A 21,494-nucleotide genomic window follows, 5' to 3' on the forward strand; every position below is an offset into this window, starting at 1 on the left:
GTTATCCATTGAACCACGTCATGCGACCGTGGAAAATCAAATCGAAGGATATGCATCAGGATTTGCCTCGGGGGTGTATTCATTGTCACCACGAACAAAGCATTTATGTTCTGTTTTTGTTTAAAGACTTCGTTATAAAACTTCTGGTTCTGGGAATCTGTCGTTACCTTCGGGCATTTTTCTCTGAATCTTTCCAATTCGTTAACTTGGTAACATGATTTTTAAAAGACCTATTCAGAATTATATGCAATATAACATAAAACTAAATTTGGAATTATACTAAAATGACAATCGTCTTTGATTTTTATTTTCTCATACAAAAAAAAAAAAAAAAAAATACAAAAGGAAACTTTTAATCGTCAAAAAATTCAAACTCGAGATTTCCACGAGTCTTCGCGTTTCAAACATCCTTAAGTTTGAAAAACACATTTTTGGAATTATATTTATCTATGTGTGAAAAAAGATGCTATCAAAACGCTTTAGACTAGATGGATGAATTTGATATATATATACTTTATACCGTATTTGTAGATTTCTGTCAAATTTTGAACAAAATCCTTTCTCAGGATGACTGTCTGGCTGTCCAAGTGAACAGGATAACTACAAATCGTAAAGAGCTAGATAAATAAAATTTGGTACACTGGTTTAGTATCTAAAATGTAGATTCTTATCATATTTTAAATCAAATCCGTCAGTACCATATGTATTATCTCGTGTACCATCGTGTCGGTACCACCAGTAATCCGTTTTGACCATTTGTATAATACGCATGTATATAAACATAATAATTCAAAAATGCAATGATTTAAATAAATAAAATTTGGTATGTGATCTTGTGACTACAATTTCATTTCTTTGTTAAATTTGAGGGGAAAAGACGTCCGAAATAACTGTCGATTTTCGGTACTTATATCGTAAACTAGCGATTAATCAAGATCGCACGCTAAATTCACAACAAAGCTCAATATTTCGTAATTATTGTTCGCGAATGCCGTATAAGTCCACAATTTATCCGGAGATAATATTTTTACTAGAGAGTAGGCGAGAAAATTTTGGAGAGATCACACTCGCGGTTAATTTGAGAACGAAAGTCTATTTATTTACTCACAAGCTACCTTTGAAGACTAGTAAATCAACTGGACCGTCAACAATAATAATCGTGCTTTTAATTTAATGTAAATCTCTTATTTGTGTGAATTCCACGATTTCCTCAACAAAAGCATTTGCATAATGAACTAGAGTCCGATGACAGCATCATTATATTACAAAATTAAGTTCTGGATAATCTTATTCTAAATGTATGTTGTTCTTAGTCGAGATGTAATTTCACCATTTAATTCCTGATGGAAATTGCTTTCATAATTCGCAGAATATTTCTTCCTTAGCTGTCAACAATAATGCAAAATTACAAGATAAAATATTTAATGAAACACTGAAAATAAATTCATAAAAAGTTGCATGGAGATTAAAATACGCAATTTTTTGAAATTTGTGTGAAAATAAAATTTTTGCTATAATATTATCACAAGTTTGGACTGAAAAAACATTAAGATTTAACATTATGCTTAATTAATTAAAATTTGGAAAGAAAAAAAATCTCTTCAAGGCGCACAATCTCACCATCTGAAACATATTTATGCTAAATGTGTCCACCACCCCTTCTTATGTGGTGCGGAAGTTTGGAGGGGGGGGGGTGCCAGCTCAAGTATCGTCCTCGTGATCTGACCACGGTTCAAAATTACGAGGCCAGTTCAAGAATGGCTCTACTGCTGCTTTAAAACGGGACGTTAACCCTCTAAAGGCCATTTTTTTCTAGTCATATTATGTTAAAATATTTTTAGGCTTGAAATTAAAATAAGAAAAGGGATTAATTTAGCTTATTAGATAAATTTAATTAAATTAATTAATTTGGTTGATTAATAATAAGAACTAAAGCATCTAAGTTTCTGACTAAAAAAATTTGTCAGAACTTGTGTCAACCTATATAATTTCATACAAATATTGATAAATTTGGTGGGAAGCATACTTCCCCCGGCCCTAGAAAGGGTTAATATAACTGAACTGAACGATTCTAAATATGTTAGCTGTAGACCGAATTGTTTGTATTGTAGAGAGCCAATACACACAAATACAAAAAATTTCTTTCATAATTAAAGAAGCGTTAAATCTTGACTATGTATTGAAATCTTGTTACACAGGATAAAGAAAGTTTGTAGTCATTCGATACTTATAATGAGACTATTTGCAGAGCCGCCTAGTTCCAAATTTCAAAATACAGTCAACCTACGTCGATTTTTATTGGTGACATAGAGGAAATAAAATTAATTCAGCTAGAAATTTTGTGCATTTTTAAAACTTTTTTACATTTTGTCCAATAATATGTGGGTTTCCAAATTTATCGGATGTTTTCAGTAAAACCATAATAACATTTAACCAGAGCCTTATTTTTTACATCGACTCATTATTATTTAAAATTCAGAAGCTGAAAAAGGAAAAAATGAATTATAGAAATAATAAAGTAAATAAAACGTTGATGTTAAGCATCGTTAAAGGTGCACGATTAGTACGGAAAACAAATTTTCGTATTGAATATTCAATATTCCAATGCATAAACCGAGTTCCGCAATTACAAAGTTAAATATCTTCCTTCTTTTGTTAACGTCAACTCACCTGTAGCCAATAATGAACAGAATTAACAAACTAATGAACCATTCATATTTGCATACAAAAAGTAGGGGCATTAAAAGAAGAAAAACATGGAGCCAAAACATATTCATTGCCTCAAATCAGAATGACTTTATCTTTCTACTTTTTTCACTTACTATTTGCTGACTGAAAGTCCCACTGAAGGCCTTTAGTTAAATATTGATGCTGTTCAGATTCAACCTTTTTGGATTTTAAATCGATCGTTAAAGACAGAGAATTGTTGGATATTGTGAAACATGGCTATTTTGAATTTGGCTATTTTTAATTCGATTTCATGGGAAATTCTTTTTCTATTCCATTGAAATTTTGTCTTTTGACTTCGTGTATAGTTTCAATTTATTTGATTAATTCGAATTAAACAGTACAATATTGTTAATTATATATATATATATTGCAGAATTTTTGTCGCTCATTCATTCATTAGTCGTCGTTCATTAATTAAATTCGTTCGTGTGATCATAAAAAGATAATTTTTAAGGACCTTCATTCAGTATAGGATTTTACGATCGTGAATATATTCAATAAAAAAAAAGAAAGGAAAGAAAAATTCCTTTCTGAGAAAAATTTGAAATATATCAGTTATAAATTGCACTGTCCATTGAAAATCTTATTTTACATTTCTTATATTCAAAATGTTGTATTAATGATAATTTCATAACAATATTTACATATGCAATCAAATTATAATTTTAAGAATTACTAAACAATATTTAATTATGTTACAGTTTTATTCATCAAATTTATTACATAGTAAAAGATTAATGAATGTTGTAACTCTTCGTTTAAAAGTAGGCGCTTTCTTTCGTCAGTTCCCTTATTTTTAAACTAATTTTTCATTTCATCTTCAATTTTTTTTCCCTCAAATATTGGACTCTTTTTGCTAAATATATGGATTGTTTTTGCAAAAGAATTCCTTTTCTTCAAGCTTCTTCCAATCAAATCTAATCTCTCATTATAAAGAAATTTAAATCGTTTTGGCATTTAAAATTTTAGAGCTTCGGATTACCGCCGTTCAATTTAAATATGTTTGTTTCTTTGCTTACTTTCTGAAATACATAGTATACAGGAAGTACTGAAATCGTCAAAAAGTTCGAATTCGAGATTTTGACAAATATCCACGTTTTAGACCTCTGATTTCGAAAAACATATTTTTGGCATTATGCCTATCTGTCCGTCCATGAAAATGATAGCTCAAAAAAGGCTTGAGCTATATGGATGAAATTTGGTGTATAAACAAAGACCAAATTTGTAGATTTCTCACAAATTATGAACAAAATCCATTCCTGAGAGTTCATTCCTATGTATTTGGTTGTTCGACTAAAGTGACTCGATAACTCCAAAAGGCAACTAACATTTGGTGCATAGGTTGAGGATCAAAAATGAAATTCAAATCATTTCACAAATTTTGAATCAGATCTGTCCGTCTCTCTGTATTTTCATATACATGTAAACACAATAATTCATAAGCGGAATGACTTACATCAATAAAATTCGGTATGTCATCTTGTGATTATAACTAGTTTCGCATTAAATTTTAGTTTCATTAAGCGGCAAAAAAGCACTCAAAATACATATTCGCACGATAGCTTCTAGGAAAATGTCAGATTCACTCTATTGTTTATTCTAAAAATTGTTTTCTAATGCCATCTAAGGCATCTGCGACCTTAACCAAGGTCATAATTTTATGCAGGGGGGGGGGATAAAACCTTAATTGAACAATCCGGTAAAAGTTTCGGGCAGAGGATTCCCGCTGGTTTAATTTTTTTCACTAATAGTATATTCTTTGGAGTCACAAAATGAATCTTATTATGGTTTAAGCACATATCTCTTTCATTTGTTACTACATTGGAGAGTTTCCACTTAACTTTTTAAAATTCATTATAGTTGCTAATGAATCCGATGCACACAGTGTGCTTTTGGCACAACATTAACTTGCTTCCTTTAAACACATTCTTTAAAGTTTTTTTAAACTTAAAAAATTTTGGCGTGAAAAATTTGGAAACAGTGAAAAGGCCAACGAAATGGTCCTTACTAGATTCCCATTCTAGTGACGAATTTAAGTATATCGCTGCCATAAGCAATGCATATTAGAGGTCCTCTTTTAATAAATAGTGAATTCAGTTTCATATTTGAGAAAAATTTTAACATGTTAATAATTTATTCTAATTTAATTTCTTTTATATTTTAGTTCACATTGAAAAAATATATAAGTTTATTTATTCTTTTACTTATATCATGGGGAAAAAAAAATACCTAAAGAAATAAAATTTTTGAAATTTACTATAATATTAATTAAAGATATCTTTACATACGAATGAAGCTTAAATTATTATAATAGATTATAAAGAAGCAATAAACTTTTTAAAATAAAATTGAAAATTATTAATTTACGAGAAATATCAAGTGAAATATTCAATTAAACACATTTTAATACATTATAAATGAATAATTAATAAAATTTTATTTATATTAATTATGATTTTAATAATTCAAGGTAAATACACATTGTAGGTTCAAATATTTTATAATTTATGGCATTTGTATTTTTTCCCACCTAATTTATTCGGCAATATGTTAAGAAAATTTATTAACCCTCTGTGGCCCTAAGCAAGTCCAGTTGAAATTGGCACGTTGCCAAATTCTACCCCCAAACTTTTTGAAACACCACAGGAAAACAGCTACATGAAAACTGACCCTAAAGTGGACGTTGCACTGAATGGTCATTATGCAAAATATTTTCAATCTCCGATTTCACTTCGTCATACGGGCGTGGTCATTCTTGGAACGCCATCACCAAAAATAGCAATTAAAAACAAATGATATTCAGATTTTACGCATATTTAATTCTGTCTAGCAGAATTCACCTTCGGATTCTACTCGCGGGCCGAATAGTAGGTCAATAAACAACTACCAGTAATGGGATCTGCGAACACAGCAGGAATAGCAGGGCAAGAGCTGAATGGACAGAATTTCGAACACTGCGACGTCACATAGTTTCCAAGCGTCACAGAAATAATGTTTTCGAGTGTTTCCGATTAATTTGTATACAGAAACGGAAGGCCGAGGCCGACCTTGGGCCAGCATAGACGGCGTCGAGGCTCAAGAGAAAAGAGCTGACGTTGACAGCCCCTGCAATCAATGGATCACGTAGAATCAACAGGTGTGACGTGTTTATCAGGCCGGTATCTGATTTCTGTAAAGATCCGCAACATAGTTGCTGTTGCATCAGATAAATGGTGCGCTTTAGAGTTGAGCGGGGCTGTGCTTCTGTGGTTTGTGAATAATGAAACACAAGGTCATTCGAAGATAAAACGAAGTTCTTGAGAGTCAGTTTCAGATTTTGAAGAAGTTGAATTTGCGCCGTAGGTTTTAGGATTGCATGGATTACGATTTTTAATAATATGTTTAATCCTAATCTACTCCATAACTTAATCTTACAGTTCATGACTACTCTAAGTCTGAAAGAATTTTAATTTTATTTCATTTTGTTGATTTATTTATTCTTTTAGTATTTTTATGTATTTCGTAAATAAGAGTGCATAAAATTTGAAAAAAAAAATTCCAAATAGACAAAATTAAATAAAAATGGGGGAAATCCGAAATTTAAAAAAAATATATGTATGAAATGGTTCAAATTTCGTCACCGAAAAATAGAAAAAACTTACTAATTTTTTTATTAAAAAATTCATGTCTAGATCTTTGAACTTTTTTGTTTAATTTATCAGAATAATTTTAAAATTCAATATTTCGAAAATGACTGAAAATGAAAACAAACCATTTGCACAAAATTAATAAACATAAGACAGGAGATTTTTTTTTTTTGTCGCCTAACTAAAATTTATTGCCAGTTAAGTTTACAATTTAAACTAAACAATTGTTTACAAATGGTTCTTGCAATTGTAAAATGATACGTTTCCAAGGTTACAGTTACCTAGGTTTCTGATAGTGTGTGAAGTCATCTAGAACATGAAGAGTGATAGTGTGGAGGGTGGGAGGAGTCCCGAGAGCAAATCTTATAAGCTGCCATGGAAACAAGATATTAGTATGTTTATATCACTTTTAAAAGTGAAATAACCCCCATCACGCCATTGCTAGGTTAAGAACAATGGTAGAAATAACACAACTTACAAATGTTCGTTGTGTCTTCCTTTATTCAAGAAGACAGCTTCTCTAACAAAGAACAACTTGCAGAGGAATGACTTATTTCAATATATAAATTCTGATTTCGAGAAAAAGAAAGTCTGTCTCTCTTATAAAATCTAATTCAGAACTTAATTAATTTCCAAATTTTTATCTTAATTTTAACCATATTAACTTCATTCTAAAATGTTCACTTATTTCCTGATTCAATTCCCACTTTTTATTTAATTATTTTTAACATGAGCTTTTAGAAAATTAATGACTTATGCGTTTTCTCACGCTCCAATCAAAAGGGAAAAAAAGTTCCTAACACTTGCACATACCTTTCAAAGATACCTATGCCTAAATCCCTATCAGAATCTCATTGTAAAAATGACTGAAAAGAAAAATTTCTGTCACTTTGTTCTTGTATCGCGATGTAAGACAATGTCAATTTATCCTCACTTCTTCCTTGCACAATTATGACACCCGTTGTGAAAAAAAGAAATAAATCGAAATGGTGAAATAAATCGAAGTTATAATTTCAAAAGTTTCTTCTTTTCAGCCGGACAAGCATCTGCAATATCATGTTTACATATATATGTATTTACATTCATTCACAAATTAGAAATGTTGAAATTTTTATTGTATATGAATCACGTGGTATATATAAACTAAAATCTAATGATACAGGCTGCCCCTGAATTCACGAGCCAAACTTTAAGGGTAGGTAAGATACAGTTATAGAACCATTTTTTGAGTAGCAATATGAAGTCGAAAATAAAAAGTATAGACGGGACAAATAAATGAAAGGAAGTTCAAGCAAAGCGCAAAAATACAGTGTCTACGAGACTTCATTTGATTCTGGTGAGGGCCTCATTGCAAAACTTTCAGTTGCTGCTACAACTATTCATGAAATACTCGATGTCTTAGAAAGAGAAAGCCAATCCCTTGCCAGACGTTACTAGGCTCGTACTAATGTTGGCGATGGCACGTTTGTGCACTTACTGTAATATTATATAAGTAAAGAGCTTTCTTTTCATTTTCTCAGCATTTTTTATTTTCAACCGCACATTGCAGTACAAAAAATGCATCTATATGTAATGATATTTTAATTCTAATTTCAATTTAATTAATTTCCAAGATTTTATCTCATTTTAGCCCATAGTAACTTCATTCTAAAAATATTCTCTTATTTCGTGATCCAATTCCACTTTCGGTTAAATTAATTCCTCTGTAAAACTAATGCGCCATCAGTACTACGTATCAAATGGAAGTGATACTTTCGTTAACCTTATCAGAAGTCAAAACATGTATTCCATCGGCGCGTGGCTGGAAATTCTATATTATATAAGACTAGTGATCATTTGTTTCGCGCTCTTCTTTACTTCTGCTTTAATGCCGCACTGCGTCTTCTTGTAAATAATTATGCTTTCACGAAATGTATATTAAAATTAATTTAAAAATACAAAGTCTCTTCACTGCTTCAAACCTGCATTCTGCTTCAACCACAATAATATTACATATTATTTAGTCAACAAGATTCGAAATCCTTTACATATATATGTATTTTACCTACCTGTAAAGTTTGGTTCATGAATTCAGGAACACTCTATATATAACTTATGCTATGCATTTATAAAATCTAAGCTACAACCAGCAAATGTTTCATCTCAATTCCAAGTAGACTATCAGAGAAAGCACCCTATTGTGGATGTAACATAGTAAAAACACTTTTGAAATATAAAATTATACAAAGAAACTGAAATATCAACATAATTTTATAACTTAAGTACATTCATGTAATTAATTGATATAATCGCGTGCAGGAATAATTTCATTCAATGCATGCATTCAAAGTGTAAAACTTTCAACAGATCTTGCAGAACAACTGTAGCTATTGCTACATCATTTGTTAAAAATAAATAAAATTCGAGTTTAAAATATTAAGATATAACAATAGTTATTTCAAAGAACAAACAATGATTATATCGCATTCATATTTTAAGAACTTATATGCAATACATACAGAAAAAAAAAATACTTTGCAATAAATTTCACAGCAATCAGTCAATATAATCTATTGAGGTCGATGGCTGATAGATACTATTATTTTAAGCCTTTGTTGCACCTGTGCTTATGCAAAATAGTTCCCACAGCTATCGGTTGCGCGGCATCTTATCGATATGTATCTTAAAGAATTGATATCGCTCTGGACATGTAAACAAACTCGAGCATCTGGGAATAACATGAAAATTCTGCAAAATCCCAAAAAAACGGATAAGGAACTTCGTCAAAATAAAAAAATTATTTTCGATATATTAGAAGGAGATATTTGAGTCATAATCCTTATTTGATACAGTTCTTTTTCTGAAACATATTTTTGTTACTCTGATGTTTCCAATTGATTAGTTATAGTCAATTAATAAGTGCAGCCAATTAATTAGTTATTAGCAATTAATAACTATAATTAATTGATAATTATAATGAAGGGATTAAATGTAACCAGTTAATAAGCGTAGTCACTTGATTAACTATAATCAATTACTAAGTGAAATCACTTGATTGGTTATAATAAATTAATAAGTTTAATCAATTGGTTAGTTAAAATCAATTAATAAGGGTTTAATTAACAAGTGTTAAGTGAAAAAGTATATAATTAATTATAACCAGTCAATAAGTTTAATCTGTAACTGTAATTTATTGATTAGTTAAAATCAATTCATAGCTGTAATCAATTGATAAATATAATCATTTAACACATTCACTGCCACTACTCACGCCTGATATCCGGGCCATCTATCTAATTAGATGACCCCTTCTTTGTTATCTTTTAACTGTAGTAGAGAAAGTGTCATCTAATAACATAGATCATAGGTTCCCAAAGTGGTCCAGGTGGACCCCCAGGGGTCCATAGGAAACCACACGGAGGTCTACGTAGACGTGAAAAGAAAACAGGGGTTCACAAGTTGTAAGTGGGGGTCCACGAAAAATGTTCTGGTTTTCATAATAAATAACAAAAATTTTGGCTTGGATTTCCTATCAACGTAGGCAGGTAACATCGGTAGGTACTCAAAAATATTCGAGACTCAGTTCAAACACAGAATTGAATAGAACAATAGATAATAGTACAAGTGTACACCACATGTCGAGACTTGCAAAGCTCGTCCGGGATGCTTGTTTAGACCTGCAAAAGGATGAAATGCGACTTGCGCTGTGCTTGCAATCTACATTAGTATAAATACGAATGCCAAGAACAAAACGTTACTCATTTGTTTCCTGATATATTTAATGTCCTGAGTGATTTTTTTTACAGAAAAGTCTATTCCATTTACAAACATTATTTCGGTGGCAGCAAATGGAGCTCCTGCCATGTTCGGGCGATATCGTGGGTTTATAAGCCATTTTAAAAGAATAATACCAGGACTAATTGTAATTCACTGTGTCATCCCCCGACTACACCTTGTAGCGAAAAATTTGAGTGATACATTGCACCAATCGCTTCAATTTATGATTAACGCAGTTAATAAAATAAGAAGCAATGCTTTGAATACCCGTTTATTTGCACTATTGTGCGATGAAAATGATGAAGATTTCCAACAACTGCTCTTACATACTGAAGTACGCTGGTTGTCGAAAGGTGCATGCTTATCGAGATTTTACTCACTTTTCGAATCAGTGATAGAGTGTCTGGAAACTAAAGCACCAGATTTAAAAGAAAATCTGATCAAATATAAAGCGGAAATTGCGTACTTAACAGATTTGTTCATAAAATTCAATGACGTTAACTTGCAGTTACAAGGGGACAGCCTTAATTTAATAAAAACAAAGGGTGTAATTTCGGCTTTTCTTGGTAAATTGAAATTAATGAAGCAAAATATTAGTAGGCGCGAATTCTCCCAGTTTCCGCACTTGTCACAGATAGAATGTCTTGATGAGGATATTCAGACATACGCTCAACATTTAAATACCCTGCATGATGACACTTCAAAAATAGATTTGAATATATTCTGACGATGGAAATACCACCATGGATCATAACCCCATTTGATGAAACGGAAGAGGCGAATGTGTATTACAAGAGGAGCTACTTGAGCTCAGCACCAACGAGGAACTGAAGGTGAAATTTAAAAAAGGCTATCAAACATTTTGGCTGTAGGCAGAAATCCCCGAAAAATATCCTGGGCTGTGGGAAATTGCGAGGAAATTTTGGATAGCGTTTTCCGCGTTATATCTTGTCGAAAGAAGTTTTAGTGCCGTTACCAACCTGTTGACAAAACAAAAAAAAAAAAAAAAACAGATTGAACATCACAGAACGGGGAGATTTGAGATTACTTCTTACAAAATTGAAGCCAAATATTGATAATTTTCTGTCAATTGATCAAGTACATCCATCTCATTAAAAGTATGACTATTTTTTATTGTTGATTTCCATTTCAGAGTTCATTGTTGATTTTTTGTCAATTCTTGATTGTTTGTAATAATAAATGTTTATAATTTTGTATAACCACAAGTATCATTTTTATAAATAGGACACAAGAAAATGTGCTACTTTTTTTTTCTTCTTAACACCCCCAATTTAAGGTGATATTTTTTAGGAGTTTTGGGAATACAGTAGAAATGTACGGTGGCCAAAAGTGTGGACATTTTTTGAAAGTTTCATGTTTTTCAACTTTGCGTGCTTGTAGAATATATTAATTTTCACTTAAATATAAATGTTTATATATCAAATTGAAGGTAATTTAATGTAGAATTTAATAACAAAAACATTATTACAATATCTGTATTACAAAAAAAGTTACGCTTATTTTAGTAGAACAAACAAACACAAATCGTTTTGAATAATGACATGTTTTGTAATAAAAGCGTACTAGCCAATCACAAAACTGTTCTGAGGACCAATCAAATGTCTGTAACTATAGTTTAGATTATTTGGATGGTAAAAGAGTTATTGTTGTGGAAATATTTTGCGGAATGATGCATACTAGTACAATTAAATAGAGTACTGCTGTTTAATATTTTAAGTCCTTTTTTTAATTAAACTAATTTTAAACAAAGTCACCAACAAAAAGAACTGATTGGACATCTACAAAAAGGAGCCGAATTGTCATATTGAGAGAAAATGGCCTCTCTTATGCTGAAATTGCAAGACAAGTTGGTGGTTTAGTGACTTGTTCTGGTGTATGAAAGTTCTGTTTACATTATGAAAAAACGAAATCAGTGGAATATAAGGCCAAATCAGGCCGAAAAGAATGCACAAGTGCTACTACCGATAGAAAAATTAAACGGCTATGCCTTCAAGATAGAAAACTTTCATCAGATGCCATTAGATGTGAAATGAGTGCAGCGGGTATTGCAGTAAGTTCAAGAACAATAAGAAGAAGGTTATCAGGATTTGGACTACAAGCTAGAATTCTAAGGAAAAAACCATATTTAAATCAAAAGCAACGCGAAAAACGAGTTAAATGGGCAAAAGAACACATTAAATTGTCAGAAAATCAATGGAAGCAAGTAATCTGGAGCGATGAGACTAAAATATCGCTCTTTGGTAGCGATGGTAGAAAATACGTCAGACGTAGAGTAGGTGAAGCTCTTCATCCTCATTGCATTGAAACAACTATGAAAGCAACAACAAATGCCATGATTTGGGCATGTAAGTCTGCAAATGGTGTGGGCCGAATTCAAGTGATTGATGGCATTCTGAATGCCAAAAAATACATCGAAACTGTCCTGGAACCAAAATTGATACCTTCCATCAGGGAATTGATACCTTCCATCAGGAAGTTCCAGTTTTGTTCTTCCCCAACAAAACACCATTTATTTTTCAGCAGGATTCAGCTCCATGCCACACAGCAAAAGTATGCAAAGCATGGTTTCAAAATAAAGGCATATATGTATTACCATGGCCAGGAAACAATCCTGATCTCAATCCAATTGAAAATTTGTGGCGACGTTTGAAAATTCTTGTACGACAAAAACGTCCATCCAATAAAAGACAACTTATTGAATCTATAATTGATTCTTGGCACCATGTTATTCCGAAAGATGAACTCCAAACACTCGTTCACTCGATGAAAATACGCTGTGAAGCTGTCTTAAAAAATAAGGGTTATCCTACTAAGTATTGATTGCGTAAGTATCACTTTAAAAAAATGCAAATCTAAGATACATCTTACTAAAATGAGCGCAACTTTGTTTGTAATACAGATATTGTAATACTGTTTTTGTTATTAAATCCTACATTAAATTACCTTCAATTTGATATATAAACATTTGTATTTAAGTGAAAATTAATATATTCTACAAGCACGCAAAGTTGAAAAACATGAAACTTTCAAAAAATGTCCACACTTTTAGCCACCACTGTAGCAGCAGGGGGTCTACCGAAAATAGTAAAACTTTGAAAGTGGTCCACGAGAAAAAAAAGTTTGAGAACCTCTGACATGGATGGTTTGGTACAATTGCATATTATCTGTAACGCACAGGTGCGTTTGCGGCAGTCAATGTGTTAATGAGTGTAATCGATTGATAAATAGTAAGAATAATCAAATGATTAGAAGTAAACAATTAATAACTGTAAGTAATTAAGTGTAAATATAAGTAATTAATTGATAATTAAAAAGTAACTATTTGATTAGTAGAAACCAACTGATAATTAAAAAGTGTAACTATTTGATTAGTAGAAACCAACTGATAATTAAAAAGCGTAACTGATTAATTATATTAGATTAATAACCAATTTATTAATTACAATTAGTAAGTGTACTAATTGTAAGTAATAAATTAATTAGATTTTTTGTAATTAATAATAAATTAATTACAATTAATTAGCAAGTGTAATCAATTGATTAATAGTAATTAATTGTAATAATTGATAAGTATTAAGTACTAACCAATGACAATAAAGAAGTGTACTTAATTCATTCTATTAGTTAGGGATTAAAAAAAAATAATCAAAGTTCGAATCGATCAAATGAAATCTCATCAATGATGCTGATCTGAAATTTTAAATATTCTCCATGCGGAAGTTGAAAAGCACGATTAACTTTGGTTTAGTTTAATTCAATTTAATTATATTAACGTCCCGTTTTAAAACAACACTAGGGCTATTTTAGGACCTCGGAATTTTGAACCACGAGCAGAAGACGAAGACGACACCTGAACTGACATCCCCCTCTCTAAACTTCACACCACATCAACGAGAGAACATTTGGCCCCAACGGATTTAACGTGCACCAGACCCGCTTACACGATGGTTCTTTGGTAGAAACGGGTCTTGAACATGAAACCCTCTAGTTCCGAAGCCGAGACCTCACCATCAGGCCATCGCGGTCCTCGATTAGCTTTGGAGATTTAAAATATTACCCATATTTGATATTAAAAACGACCAGTATAATAAAGCTGGCTTGATAATTATATCTACAGAAAATTACAGAAAAAGTATATCTGAAATGTTTATTTTAAGTGTTCTTTTTTTCAAAATTTATTATGTTGAAATAAATCTAAAATATTTATTATTGAATAAATATAATATATAAACGCCAACTGTATCTGTTAAGAAATAAAAATGATTACCAAAATTGCTCTAAATATTTATAAATGCATTTAACGTGTTTTTAAATATCTTTAAATCTGCAACTTAACTCAATTTTTAGGTGAATGCATTTGTTACCAGTCTCTTGATTATCTTATCTTTTAATTTTACATAAATTTTTTTTTTGTTCCGTTTTCATACAAACAAACCAATTATACAATTTACTTAGCCATAATTTGTCCTCACCTCTTAAATACCTTCAGTCACGCTACACATCAAATTCCTGTTGCGTGGAAAAAAACAAAACATCTAGTCATGTTCCATGAACTGTCAGTCAACGTGTTTGAATTGTCACGTGCAGTTCCGTTTCCATTCTTACGTAGAGAGCGACCGTGGGAAGCACTGACAAAGCCAGCCAGCCAGCCAGCTCTACAAATACAAATCAGTCCGCGGTCATCTTATTAATAACAGCATAAATTGATGCAGGTACTATATACACCAATAATGACAGAAATATATTTGGATGTATTCCGATCCAGTATTTTAAATATGGATTTCTCTCATTTTAATATTATTATAATTTTAACTTCATTTATTTTCGAAAAAGCGTTCATTCTTATCGGTTTTCCACAAATTAATGACGTGTTTTATAACGAATTTCATATTTTATTGCCTAGTCAACTGCGAAAGAAAAGAAGTGACTGATTTATTTTTGAATTATTGATTTATGTGGGCACTTCAATGAACTGGAAATGCTAAAGATTAATTTTGTTTTGTTACTTGAAAAACTGTTTTATAATTCTCCCAAAGATAATGATTTACAGCTTCTTGTTCATAAGTAAATGCAACGTATCTCAAAATTGTGCAAACGTTGAAGAAATTAAAAAAAAAAAAAAATTTAATCCGTTTTTTATATGCGAGTTAAAAAGTAGAATTTTTTATTTTAATTATTTATTTTTTAGTCCTTATTTTTTTAAATTCATTTTTCATAAATAGTTTGGCGTCTTAAAATCGGTTTTCCTTCAATTTACTACCATGTGATGTCATTCATATGGAATCAAAATTTAATCAAATATGAAGTCAATTAGTTAAATGATTACTAATAATTAAAATCTAAAAATATTTTTTTAAAAAAGTGGGTTTTTTTTACCAAAAAAATAAATAAATAAAATTCAAATAAACAAAATTTTGAAACTAATACATCAAAAGGTGGGAAAAAATCGATTAAAAAATTCAGTTAATAAATGAATGAAATGTTCACATTTGAACACAGATGGTATTTTGAGGATTAGGATGAACAGCAGATTTATAATTTGGGATACAAAAATCATACACTGAACTTCACTCATTAGTCCAATCAAATTAGACATGAAAAAACGAATAAAAATAGCAATTTTATTAGTTTAAGTTGTTGAATTGGCCATCCAAAACAGGGTTCTAAATTTTTATCCGGATTTGTTAAGAGTAACATGAGGAGCGGAGGTGGAAGTTGAAACATCGGTATTTCTCATTTAAATACAAGGCTATTAATCTGAAACAAAGCTTTAAATTGCAAAAAAAATGTAAAAATGAATTAGAATTATAAAAGGAGCTGTAGAACGCCAAGATAGCTTAAATAGATCAGAAGAAAAAATTTTAAAAAGTATAAGCTTTGAAATATATATTATATATATAAAGCAGTAACGTGTCCGAAGAGAAGACACTCTTTAATTTTTAATTTTATTTTATTCCATCCCGGGAGGCATAATTTGCTTACAAGAATAAGTGATAAGAAATATATCATTCTACATCACGACACAAGAGCAAAAGAGACCGAAATTTTTTCTTCAGTGATTTATATTATGAGATTCTGATAGGGATTTCTTTGACAAGTGTGATTTAGGAAAGGCAACTTTATGTATCATCTTTAAAAGAATGTGTTAATCATTAAAGATTTTTATCCCTTGATTCGAAGCGTGAGAAGATGCAGAAGTAAGCCTTTTTATAGAGCGTGCGTTGACAATAATTAAATAAAAAGTGGATCAGAAAATAAGTGGACATTTTAGAATGAAGTTAATATAGGTTAAATTAAGATAAAAATTTGGGAATTAATTAGAGTTTAAATTAGATTAAGAGATATCATTACGTATATAGATATATATTTGTAAATTTGAGCGAAATCTGTGAAATTCAACATAGTAAAGTGTTAACTAAAAGTAAATAATTGATAAAACTTTCAGATCGATACTTCCATTAATTCTTTAAATATCCGACTTTGTTGGGGAAATAAACAGGGTCGTCGAAAAAAAGCTTACAAATATTTACTAATCAATCAGAATTCACGAGCTAAAAAATTACTTTATTTTAAAAGTACTACTATTCTTCGTTTTTAAGTGAAGCACACTAGTTGATTTTAATAAATAATGCGGTGAAAATAAATGCAGGTGATAAGAAAATAATAATGAAATGCAAACTTTAAGTCTTGTTTTGGGGAGATATCAATATTTTAAAATAATATACATTTTTCTTCAACATTTTGATACTGTTCTTAAAAATATTCAAAGAAATGGATTACATTCAGTTGTTTTTCTTCTTCTTCTTCTTCTTCTTCTTTGTACACGAATATTTAATAGAAGATACATATAAAGAATATTAAAGAATACTTGGTTTGAATTTGGCTAAGTTAGATTTGATGGCACTTATAACTAAATTAAAGCACAAAATTAAATAACTTGTAAAATACCGAATAAAAATCTGTCGGGTTAAAGCTGTGGAACCCTAGTCAATTACTTATTAATAATCTAGCTCTGATTGCATTAATGTCTCTGTAGTATATAAAAAAATAATAACACATGTTTCTTTTTTTTAGAGTAAATTTTTCAACTTACTGAAGGTCATTAATTTAAATATTTCTTTCTTAATTATAGCCACTGCGAATTATTTTTTAACAAAACTCTTGCGAATTTTTTTTACACGTAATAATAATAGTAAAGAAAAAAAAAAAAAAATCCCGACATTTCAAACATTCCGATCCGGATTCCGCCTTTTTTTGAAGTGGCATCTCCACTCAGCGCCGATGATAATCTTTTAATCAACTGCGTAATAATCAACCTCTTATATCACTTAGACAAGAGTTATATCACTCTTTACTCGGAACGGTGAGGGGAAATGGAAGCGATTCCAGGGAACTAACGCGTTGAGAATGTCGAGAGGATGTCTGTCGTTCGTTAATCGTCGGCTAATTTCGGCTGTTGACGGAAAAGAAATTCCGACTCCTTTCCGGTGCAATGAATTTCAGAACTTGACAAGTGAATTATGTTTGTTCGTTCTTGAATGATAAATTGTAAAACTTCGGGTAAAACTCTGGTTGAACTACATGCTGCTTGTTAGTAATAGTGAAGGAATTAATAAATATTCTCAGAAAAATAATCAATTTACATTTTTTTTTGTATAAAATTAGTTTATATTAGAAAAAATCAGTCATATTGCGAAGTTAAGCGTTTGATTCAAACAATATGTTCAAGAGTAATCAAGATAAAAAGTTTTAAAAGTAGTTGTTAAGTGGGTTTTAATGTTAGTGGAATAATGTTTAAAGTAGATGTTAAGTGGGTCTTCAAAGTAACGAAGGCCATTCTTTCCCCAGATTCAGAATAATTTCTTTATTCCCACCAAAATTCAGTTCATATACATGAAGGATTCGTCAATATTCCCAGTTAAGCCTCAACCCCCCCCCCCCTTTTTTTTCGAAACAAATTAAACTTTACATCTAATTTTATGAATTAATTGTTCCTCATCAAACACTGTTTTGTATTATAGTATCGTGATATATTATATATTGTAATGTAGTCTTTATAAAAACCCCTTTTTTCCGCATTTTTCAAAAAATATTTTCATGTTTACTCTTCAACCGATAGAAAACTCAAGAAATTCCGATTTCGAGGCTATACTGCGGTGATAAGAAAGAAAGCGGGTTTTAATGGAATATTTTAACGCTTTAAAGGGACATTTTTTTTCTAGTCATATTATGTTAAAATATTTTTAACATTGAAATTAGAATAAGGAAAGGGATTTATTTAGCTTATTAGATAAATTTAATTTGATTAATGAATTAATTTGGTTAATTAATAATTAAGTAACAAATCAAGACACGTCATTTTGTCTGAGATAAAGAACTGAAGCATGTAAGTTTCTGTCTTTCTAAAAAAATTTGTCAGAACTTATGCCAACCTACATAATTTCATACAAATATTGATAAATTTGGTGGGAAGCATACTTCCCACGGCCTTAGAAAGGGTTAAGGTACTGTTCGTTCTCGGATTCGAAAATGCTCCGAGCTTCTGCACATGCATCAGTATGCGTTTCTTTATTCAAAATTAGGATGAGAGGAAAGATAGCAGAAAGAGATATTTACATTTAGCAATAAGGTGAATTTGGATTATACACGGACTTGGGAACCTTAAAAAATGCGAGTAATTCGTAATATTGCCAGGGAAAGATTGTATTTCATGATAAAATATGTTACAGCAATTTCTGTTTACTATAAAATGCCCTCACATGAAATTTTGATGAATGAATGGAAAATTTATGTTCTTAAAATTTTCTAATTCACTTTTTACGAAATAATAATAATTTTTTTAATGTTAAAACACTTCTTTTTTATTTGCTATTGAAATTTTTGATAACATTGTGCAATGAACAATGTAAAATATTCTTCATACCACTCCTGATTTTTTTTTTCTTTATTGCAACTTGAATTAACTATATAAACAATCAATACGAAAGTTTGAGTTCAAATAAAATAGTACGGTCAAAAGCGATATAATACTCACACACACAAGGTTAATAAAAAATGAATGAAAAAGTGTCTAATAGAGTAGACATCAAGGTCAAAGAATGACGAGGATTTTCAGAACCATGCATTCCCTCTTACTACGATTCTCACCCCTTAGTGACGTAGAATCGTCGAAAAGTGGTAGTCTCGGAATATTACAACGAACAGTAAATTAGTTTACTTTGATATTTTTATTTAAAAATATCTAAAAGGAAATATTATGGATGAAACTGAGATTTAATAATATGGATCCTAGTGGTTTGGCGGTCGTAAATCCACATGTCCCACATCTTTACGTTAATAAGGCTCTTGATATTCAGCTCCAAGTATCTTTGTCGTTATTTGATCCGGTTTTAAAAATACTTGGAATTTCTGAGAATAATCGCAAGTAGATTTAAAAATAAGCTAGCAGATCAAATCGTTAGAGATTCTAAAAGAATCTTCAACCTGTTTCTTTTTGGAATACAATAAAAATTTTGAGAAATTTTTATTTACAAGAGTTGAAAATGGACAACAATAGTAGCGGACAACAATATAATCTCATCTGACGCAGCAGAGATTCTAGTTTATGGGTATAGTCCTTCCATGTAGTCATCAACGGTTTCTATAGTTTGTTTCAACGACATCCAATTAGTGGAATACCAGCTTAGTTTAGTTAGTTATGTTAACGCCCCATTTAAAGCAACACTAGGGCTATTTTGGGACGGACCTCGCAATTTTGAACCACGGTCAGATGACGAGGATGACACCTGAGCTGGCACCCCCTCTCCACACCAGCGGGAGGACGTTTGGCCCTGGCGGATTTATCATGCAACAGATCCCCTTACACGTCGGTTCTTCGGTGGAATGGAGTCTCGAACTTCAAACCCTACGGTTCACAAGCCGAGACCTTACCACCAGGCCATCATGGCCCGTGAAATACCAGCATCAGAGTCAATTATGCCGATGGATGGAACGATTGAAGATTCTTAGAATATTTGGAACATTCCGGAGCCACCCCGTGACAAAAAAATTTCTCTCTGGAGTTGGAATATGCTCTACCGAGATACGAGCTCATCTATGATTTGATTCAGAGAAGAAACAATTCATAATATTCGCTCTCCAGTTGCTCTAACTATTCTTAAATCAATAAATCACCCCATCCGAAGCATTAGCAGAATTGTTAGTGACTCACTTATTCCACTCATTCATTCATTTTCGCTGGAAACAAGTTTTCAGAACGCTGATGACTAGATGGGGGGGGGGAGGGAAAGGGAAGACTGATTATAGTCATAACAAGTTAGCAACTGTTTGATATCAAAAGTAGTTATATCGTTGCCAATATTAAATTTCTAACCCTAGTAAAATTGAATTTTATGGTGAAAACCATCGGGAGTGATCACCATAAAACTCTCTCGCATATTCTGTGATAAATTTGTTATCTACATCTTGCATGGTATTGGTGTACAATAGTTAGGAAATATTAACCTTCAGTGTCAATTTAGCATTTTTACTGAATTTATTGTGTGATCTTTTGGCGAGTTTTTTGGGGGGATTAAATCCTGGCATGCGGTCAAAACTATCCAAAAATCGTATTTTTGTTTCACACCCGTTCTTCTCAGTCGATCGAAACAAACATTTGACATATAACTACACTTAAAGTCCCAAAATCACTCACCAAATTTGATATATTTAAGTCATAGCGTTTTTGAGCCATCACGTTTACATGTTCTAAAAATAAAGACAGACAGATGGCCAACCTGTAGTTGGAGTTGGCTAAAAATTTCGTAGGTTTTTATTCTAAAAATGTTTAATCTGTAAACCAAATGTTATCCATCAAGCTGTCTTCGTGTTTTAGTTAACTTATATTCGAAGAGCTGGACAGGCAGATTTCCTTTGAGCGAATTTTGCTGAAAATTTGATAGAAAGCTACAAATCTGGTGAAAAGACCATATACCATATTTCATTCGTCTAGAACAATGCTATTTTAAGTTATCTTTATCACAGACAGACAGATGGACATTTTCCAAAAATGTGTTTTTCGAATTCAGGCAGGTGTAAAGCGTGGAGATTCGTCAAAATCTCTTGTCCGAATTTTTTTACGATTACTACACTTTCTCTATACTACGAATACGAGAAACTAAAAAAGAAAGTGAAGAAAGGGGGGGGGGGCGTATGAACTCGGAAATCTGACTATTTGTGTAAAAGAAGGGGGGGGAGTAGAGTTTCTTGCTCGTTTTGGTAATGCATCAAATTACTATTTAAAATGCAAAACTTGACGAGGCTTACTAAAAAAAAATCTACCTGAAATTTTGAAGGGGAAAAAAAAAACATGAAAACTACGAA

At 31.3% G+C, this 21,494-nt stretch overlaps 1 protein-coding gene across 1 annotated transcript in view; it reads right to left on the minus strand.

Moving 5' to 3' along the window:
* The window catches only part of LOC129980616 (protein neuralized-like), a 167,427-nt gene that overhangs the window by 35,836 nt on the left and 110,097 nt on the right, over positions 1 to 21,494 (minus strand). The window lies entirely within an intron of this gene.

The sequence above is a fragment of the Argiope bruennichi genome, chromosome 8 (assembly GCF_947563725.1).
Source record: "Argiope bruennichi chromosome 8, qqArgBrue1.1, whole genome shotgun sequence".
Classification (NCBI taxonomy): domain Eukaryota; kingdom Metazoa; phylum Arthropoda; class Arachnida; order Araneae; family Araneidae; genus Argiope; species Argiope bruennichi.